The following is a 7,457-nucleotide window of genomic DNA, read 5'->3' as shown; positions in this document are numbered from 1 at the left end:
CTGGCTCTCCCTGTTTGTCTTGTGCGTGGTCAGTTTGTCCTATGGTCTGTCTGTTGGTGCCCTTCTCTTTCCACATCCTCACACGTGTGCCTTCCTACAGCAGTGGCCAGCAGCCTGGTCTCTCACACGGTCACCAAAACATCACTCCAATCACTGTCATCTGCCACTCAATCACACATCCATCTCATGCATGGGACATTACAGAGTGTTGTATATGGACCCCTCTCTGTCTACGTGCACATATACTGTAGGTCTATGCTTGAGTATGCAGTATACTTGAGCATGTAGGTGTATACTTGAGTATGCATCTTATGTAGTGTCCATTAGTCTATATGCCTTTGAGCACAAACATGTGCATAGGTGGTTTGTGTGTGTGCATGTGTGCAGCTAGGTGTATGAGCGGCATGCATCCACATCCATAAAAAAACATATGTGTGTGTGAGGGTGATGCGGTGATGATGGCGGTGTGTGATGCAGGTTCCCAGGCTGAGAAGGCACAGTAGTGGGCTATTTTTACTGAGCAGTGGAGTGACTCAGTTCACCTGTCACCCAGCATCACTCTGAGGATGCCTCAGTCCCTTCCACGCCAGTTCAGATACAGTGGGCCGGAGGGGTGTGTGTGTGTGTGTGTGTGTGTGTGTGTGTGTGTGTGTGTTTGTGTGTGTGTGTGTGTGTGTGTTTGTGTGTGTGGGTTAGGGAGAGAGTATTGTGCGTGTGCGCATATGTGTATGTGTGTTTGTGTGTTTATATGTGTGTGTGTGTGTGTGTGTGTGTGTGTGTTTACGCCTGGCATGCACTGACCTATTGTGCCTTAACTAGGCAGATCCGGCAGATCAGCGGTGACAGCCATGGGCCTGATAGTGAATGTGTGTGTGTGTGTGTGTGAGTGTGTGTGTCTCCAGGGAGGCATCAGTCAGTGGCAGCAGCCCACAGACAAACACACACACACACACACACACACACATGCAAATGCACTTCTCACATCTCACACGGCGGCCCAGAGAAGGACCCCACCTGCCATCAAGCTACAGAACCACCTCTGGATCAACTGTTTGAGATGTAGATACAGAGCACTTTCAACTTGATAGAAATGATCAATACTGTATGCATTATGTATACATACACAGATTATACTGCATGCTACAAATTCTAAAGGATGCTTCTAAAGGGGATGGTCATATGAGAGCTATATATTCGTGTGACAGGCATTACACTATTAATTCCTCGCTTGGTCAAGCCGATGTGTAATTTAGCCAAGACGGAATGTTCAGACTCGAAAACGCTTCCATATTTCCGCCACACCCACGCACTGAGCCAGTTGATTTTGCTGTCATATTGTCAGCATCCAAACCCCATTCTAGAAGTGACCTCAATGTTGTGATATGTGGACAAAGTATGTAGGACATCCACAAGCCCAAGATAGTGAAACAGTGGTAAGGATAGGCATATTTAGGTTTTATTCCATCCATTAAAATGCCATGATTCAGCCTTTGATGATACAGTGTCATACCCAAGAGGGATGGAAAGATATATATATTTCCATTTTTGGTGCGTTAGGCTATTTGTGTCATTTCTGAAACTGTATTTTCGGTTGCATGTAGTCAAATGTGGTTTTGGCTGCACTGTTACAGTGAGGGACTATCTGGTGTTCAAATTCAGACACTTCTCACTTCCTGAACTCTGTCCCCAGCGCCGTCTGCAGTAATGCAGCCCCCCACCCTGACGGAGGAGGACGCTGAGTAAGGCACGGTGCTGCCATGCGGAGAAACTGGGTTGAGTTGGGTGGAGTGAATCAGGTCTTCATTCAGTGCTGGGTTATGGGGGAGAGGGGGGCTGAATCATCCCAGAATGCCTTTCACAGACATCCACGGATGAGAACTGAGCTGAGATAGTAGGACAGAGAGAGAGAGAGTGAGAGAGAGAGAGAGAGAGAGAACCACTAGTCAAACATGAACTAGATCCTAGTGCAGACATCACTGAGCTCAATTCTTCCATACAATCACTAGTTTAATGCACAGGACACTCTAATGACCAAAGTGGCCATTGCCTGTGCGTTCAATTAGGGCCTTGTGTCAGATAGAGGGAGGGACGAACATAGCGGCCGCACTCCAGGAAAGCAAACAATGAACAAGCAGGTCTGGCACTGTCCCCGCACCTGAGGGAGCAGGACATGGGACACGGCGAGCGCCATCGGGGAGTGGAAAGAGTGAGTGCGCTCGCTGGAGAAGAGCTGTTTCCACAAATGGCTCTTCTTGTTCAGCGGAGGAGAAGCCATGTGGTGCTGGCAGCCCCGTCAGGTCTGTGAGAGCGCCCGTGGCAACTACACTTCCCCTGTCAAGCTCCAAGATCTGAGTCATGACGACACACTGGAACGTGCACAAACACACACACACACACACACACACGTATACAAAACACACACACACACACATACACACACACACACACACACACACACATACATAATTAGAATACAGGTCTACTCTTAGTGCACACAGCCACATTTTGTATTGTTTACACCCCCCTACACACACACACACACACACACACACACACACACAGAGCGGAAAAGAGCGAGGGGAAATAAAGCCGCTTTTTATCCAGAGGGAAGACATCATGCTCTTCCCGAGGCTCTTTTGTACTGATAGAAAGACATGTCTGCTTTATCACCACTGAACCCATCACCAGGCTGCATAATCATCACTCATTATAAATCTGAGAGCATTCATCAGCATCACTGGATGGCATGCATGCAGCGCCTCAGTCAAACAGAACAACATCAATTTAAAGCTCTAGTCAAACACAATCACATCTGAATACTGGATTGAATGGAATTGACTGAACTGCATGAACAGGCAGAATGTGCAGTGATAGTTAATATTTCAGCTGACAATTAACTAACTTAATTAGCTTCCCTTTCTGCATCAGGTTACTGAACTATACATGCACACACACACACGTACATGCTCACATACAATTAGACTACAGGTCTGAAGTCAGCGTGAAGTCCATTATCCTGCTTATTCATAGGTGTGCAAATAACATACGGTTAATGCACCCCTAGAACGCAATGTGGAATTCAACCAAGCAGTGGAATAAACAGCATTAATGCAGCATGTTTTGTTTGGCTTACAACTACACAAGCATAACAACTAGACACACACTACATCTATCTCATCCCACCCACCACACACACACGACACACACACATGCACACAAAGTCACAAGAGAGGAGAGACATAGAGAATACGTAGAGGAAATAAAGCCGCTTTTAATCCAGTGGGTAGACATCAAGCTCTTTGGTATTGATAGAAAGACATGTCTGAACATGTTACACACACACACAGAAACGCACACACACACACACACACACATATGCGCATGCACGTACGCATGCACACACACAAAAAACAATCATGAATAAATTAATTGGCACATTATTGAATATTATTTCAATTTCTGATAAACATTTCATATAAAGTTTGCAATCACTGTAAGCACATTATGCTAAGTGATAGTGTGTGCTATACCAAAGGGTGCGATTATCTATGACTGCCTTCAAGGGTATGAAATACACTGGAAAGGCAAGCAATGCCCTGTATGTTCGACACCATTAATACCAATCATCACCTGTTCTAAATCCAGAGAAATCTGTGGGAGACTGATATGCCCCCTGCAGGGCTATATGATGCCATGTACCGTATGTTTTATGAGTCCCATACATTGGCATCAGAACAGGCAGTAAATTTAGCTTGAATTAGCTTGAATGTGCATGGTGTGTGGTCAACATTGTGCTGGTGTCCTTTTAAGCCATTTATTTGATATACAGTAGTCAGCCAAGCTGAAGAGCGGCTACAATAAATGAAGCATTAAAAAAATACAATGGAAAATAAATAGAACACTGTCTTGTTTAATAACCGTATAATTATTAGTGCTATCTTCTGTAAAGCAGTAATAAAGTTTTAAATCGGAGTGACATCAATGTATGGATGGTATATTGGGTTATGGGTTATAGGTTTTGGGTAACATTGTTGAACTCTACGGAATGTAGAATTTCCAATCGGTACCAGAATAATGATTGGCACATTGGCAATGACTGCAGTGGTCTGTTTTGAGCTTGTGCCAGAGAGCACATGTATACCCACTTCCTGTGTCCGTGTGTGTGTGTGTGTGTGTGTGTGTGTGTGTGTGTGTGTATGTGTGTGTGTGTGTGTGTGTGTGTGTCATTATGGGTGTGGGTGTGGGTGGGTATTTTTTTGTATTGTTCCACAGGCAGCGAGTGGAAGAATGTCCTTGTGTCTGTCACAGGAGCAGGCCAGCCTGTCACTCTCACACAAGTCACCTTCACTCCTGAGAGCACAGGAGCCAGGGACCATTCACAACAGCTGTCTCCTCTGTATCAATGACTTTCCTTAATGGTGGGCCACTAGCTGTTCCTCTGAAGGTGAATAACGTTGAGATATTTGGTGAATTTAGTCAAGTTAGTGTTTATTCAGAGCAAAATGCCTTGAGAATCCTCACTTCCATAAGCTCTCTGGCTCTCTATGTGTCTCTTTGCAGGAGATACATGTACAATAATTGTAGCTATATGAAACTGCTTACCTTACCAGTACTTCGGGGGTTGGAACCCAAACTAAATCTAGCCTATCACTTCTTACATCATATTTATGGATGTTGGCCTTTCATGGACAACGCCTCGCCCAATTTCACAGAAAAATACCGTGTCATATTAAAGTAGCCCACCCTTTACACAAACAGACACACATTCACACACACACACACACACACACACACACACACACACACACACACACACACACACACACACACACACACACACACACACACACACACACACACACACACACACAGACACACTCTACTTCCAGTCTAGCTTAAGAATTGACTCTGAATTTGACTCTCTTGACTATCCATTTGACCAGACAAGAAAAGCTATATTATGTCTTTGTTGAAGTAGCAATAGGTTTTAGGTGTTTGCACGTTAGCCATGAATGTGTGTGTGAGTTCCAATCATGGGGGCCCGTTGGCCCACAGCTGTATCAAATATTAAAGCACTTCCTCGTTATTGGGCCGCGCCGAATAGCTCCCGCTGAGCCTGAATTGGGTTAGTGTGTTGAGCAGGGGGAAGATTTGTTTAGCGCAAGATTAGGAGGATGAGAAATGACCAGGAGGGAGGTCATGCGATGATTAAAAGAAACTCAGGGTCACTGTGGGCATCGCAGCAGTGGTGCCTGGGGGGGTTGAGCATTCATGCGTGACATCCTTTTAGAGTTAAAAACCCTATTCCTGGTGAAGTGTTTCTGTTGCCATAAACTGCTGTTGCATAATCTAAATCTTGTGCTCAACTCGGTCGTTCATGCACCCCGATTTGCAGGATCCCTTTCATCTCCTTCCTCTCCACTTGATGAGATTGTCCATAAATGTAGTCCAAGGGGAAAGTATGCTATATCATCTTAATGTGTAGTGCGCTGGACACAGCGCTGTAGTGGTATCTTTTGATGTTCTCAGAGCATGTGGAAAGCTGTGGCCCTAAACAATCACAATATGTGTCAGAAAGTCTCCACAGCCAGTGCCAGTCTCACAGTTAACATACACATCCATCCCACAGCAGCCATGTCGCTCTCTGTGTCATTCTCGCTGATTTGCATCAAGTCACCCCTGACTTCTGCCTGCCTGATATGGCGCCTTTCAAATTCCCCCAAAGGAATGTTAACCATGTAAGACAGCGTGGAGTCTGTCAATACTAATAAAGGAGGAACACAGTATAACATGGGACCAAAGCAATGGTATTGGCATACATTCAGAGGTGAATGAAAGACAAATTCTATTTCTATTCTCACTGTTCTGTATTTTTATTTTACTGTTTGTATATTATTGCTGAATGTTGCATTTGAGAGCAAAGACTAACTGGAGTCAAATTCCTTGTTTGTTTGCAAACCTGGCCAATAAAGCTGATTCTGATTCTGATTCTGAATGAATAGAAAATTCAAATTAGCAAGGATATGAATGTCTTGATTAGTGAAAACAATGCGTTATTGGAGTTCAATGTGTTGTGTGGAGTGTGCATGGAGTGTGATGCTGGTGAGTGTGCAGCTATACCTCAAGACAGCTCAACATGGCTTCAGACTCTAACAGTCAGTCCACTCTTGCTAATTAGTGCCACGCAGTCCTCTAACAAGATGCTGAATTAACGAGCTAGTCCCAAACGGAATATTCATGAATGTTTACATAATGAATGCATGCTGATACATGCATCTGGGACTTCATATAGCGCATGCTAGAGACAGGCTTCTATCCTGGCACCGCTTGTTTTATGGACTAGGCCCAGACCTTACATCACCTCTGTGGCTATTTCAGAGTGGTATGGAAGGACAGATGGCAGTCTGCCCCGTGCCCTTCCATCACCTGACACATTCAGTGGCCTATACATGACTCCCATTTATGGAGAGACCCACAGCAGGCCTACAATGAATGGAAAGTCATTCATATGGTATGTTGCGACAGGAGTATAATAGTATATATCTAGGTTTATTTCTATCTTTATCTATCGTAAAAAGACTGATCCCAGGCAGTATTTGATCACTTATCAATAGCATTATAATGCTTTCCTCTTAAATTCAGACAAACAATAGGCTCTTTTAGACTGCATTGAGGGGGTCAAATGTAGAGTATGATACTCCCTTATGATCAGATACGTTTCCACAAGTAGCGTTGCTTCTTTGATGTCTGTAGCTACATAGAAGAACGCCCACGTGTGAGCACTCATAGGAATAGCATAATACAGGCCTGTGGTCCTAATTCATTTTGCATGCACTGAGGAATATTAAGGCCTATCTGAATGAATGGAAATGCACAAAACAGCTTTGCAGCATGCTTTAATTAGGCCTAATAAAAAAATATATTGCCTAACTGCACTCACAATAAAGAGAGGTTGACCATAATAATGATATTGGTCGTCATAACCTACTTTCTCACGCCCGATTTAAAAAAAAAAAAAAAAAAAGTCTAAGTGGTTATAAGCCCACAATCAACTCGTCTGTAAACTGGAAGGGCAAGCCTGACATTTCAACGCAGTGTCGTTTTAAATACCCTACCGCCACCTTGTGGACCTAAAACGAAATCCCAACGAGGTCTAGCCTACTAGCCTACTAAAGCATGATTTCATAGAATGTTTTTGCAGAATTAGCCAAATGCAGTTAATTTTCCACACATAATTTACACCATCGTATAGGCCTTTTTTCTTACATGATTATTTGTAAAGCTGACCATGAAAAAAAATCCATGAGTCGGACAGTCAACCATCCTGAGGACATAAATCGCTTCTTGGATGTTATGGCAGAGGGCGCTACAAATAAAATGGCTCAGTTATTTTGGGAGTCGTCTTACACACAAACTTTACGGTACCCAAGCAAGTCATTCGTCTGTCATCACAAGTA

At 44.0% G+C, this 7,457-nt stretch overlaps 1 long non-coding RNA gene across 1 annotated transcript; it reads right to left on the bottom strand.

The window, feature by feature from the left end:
• Nucleotides 1-1,434: 1,434 nt before the first annotated feature.
• LOC134060107 (uncharacterized) lies at nt 1,435-2,361 on the bottom strand. The gene is made up of 2 exons (XR_009935132.1): nt 2,156-2,361; nt 1,435-1,883 (listed from the first exon to the last, which is right to left on the bottom strand). It is a non-coding gene; the product is annotated as an uncharacterized LOC134060107 (long non-coding RNA).
• Nucleotides 2,362-7,457: the final 5,096 nt, after the last annotated feature.

The sequence above is a fragment of the Sardina pilchardus genome, chromosome 16, assembly GCF_963854185.1.
Source record: "Sardina pilchardus chromosome 16, fSarPil1.1, whole genome shotgun sequence".
In the NCBI taxonomy this organism is placed as follows: Eukaryota; Metazoa; Chordata; class Actinopteri; order Clupeiformes; family Clupeidae; genus Sardina; species Sardina pilchardus.
The sequence above is the reverse complement of the archived record's forward strand: the minus strand, read 5'-3'. Positions and strand labels throughout refer to the sequence as shown.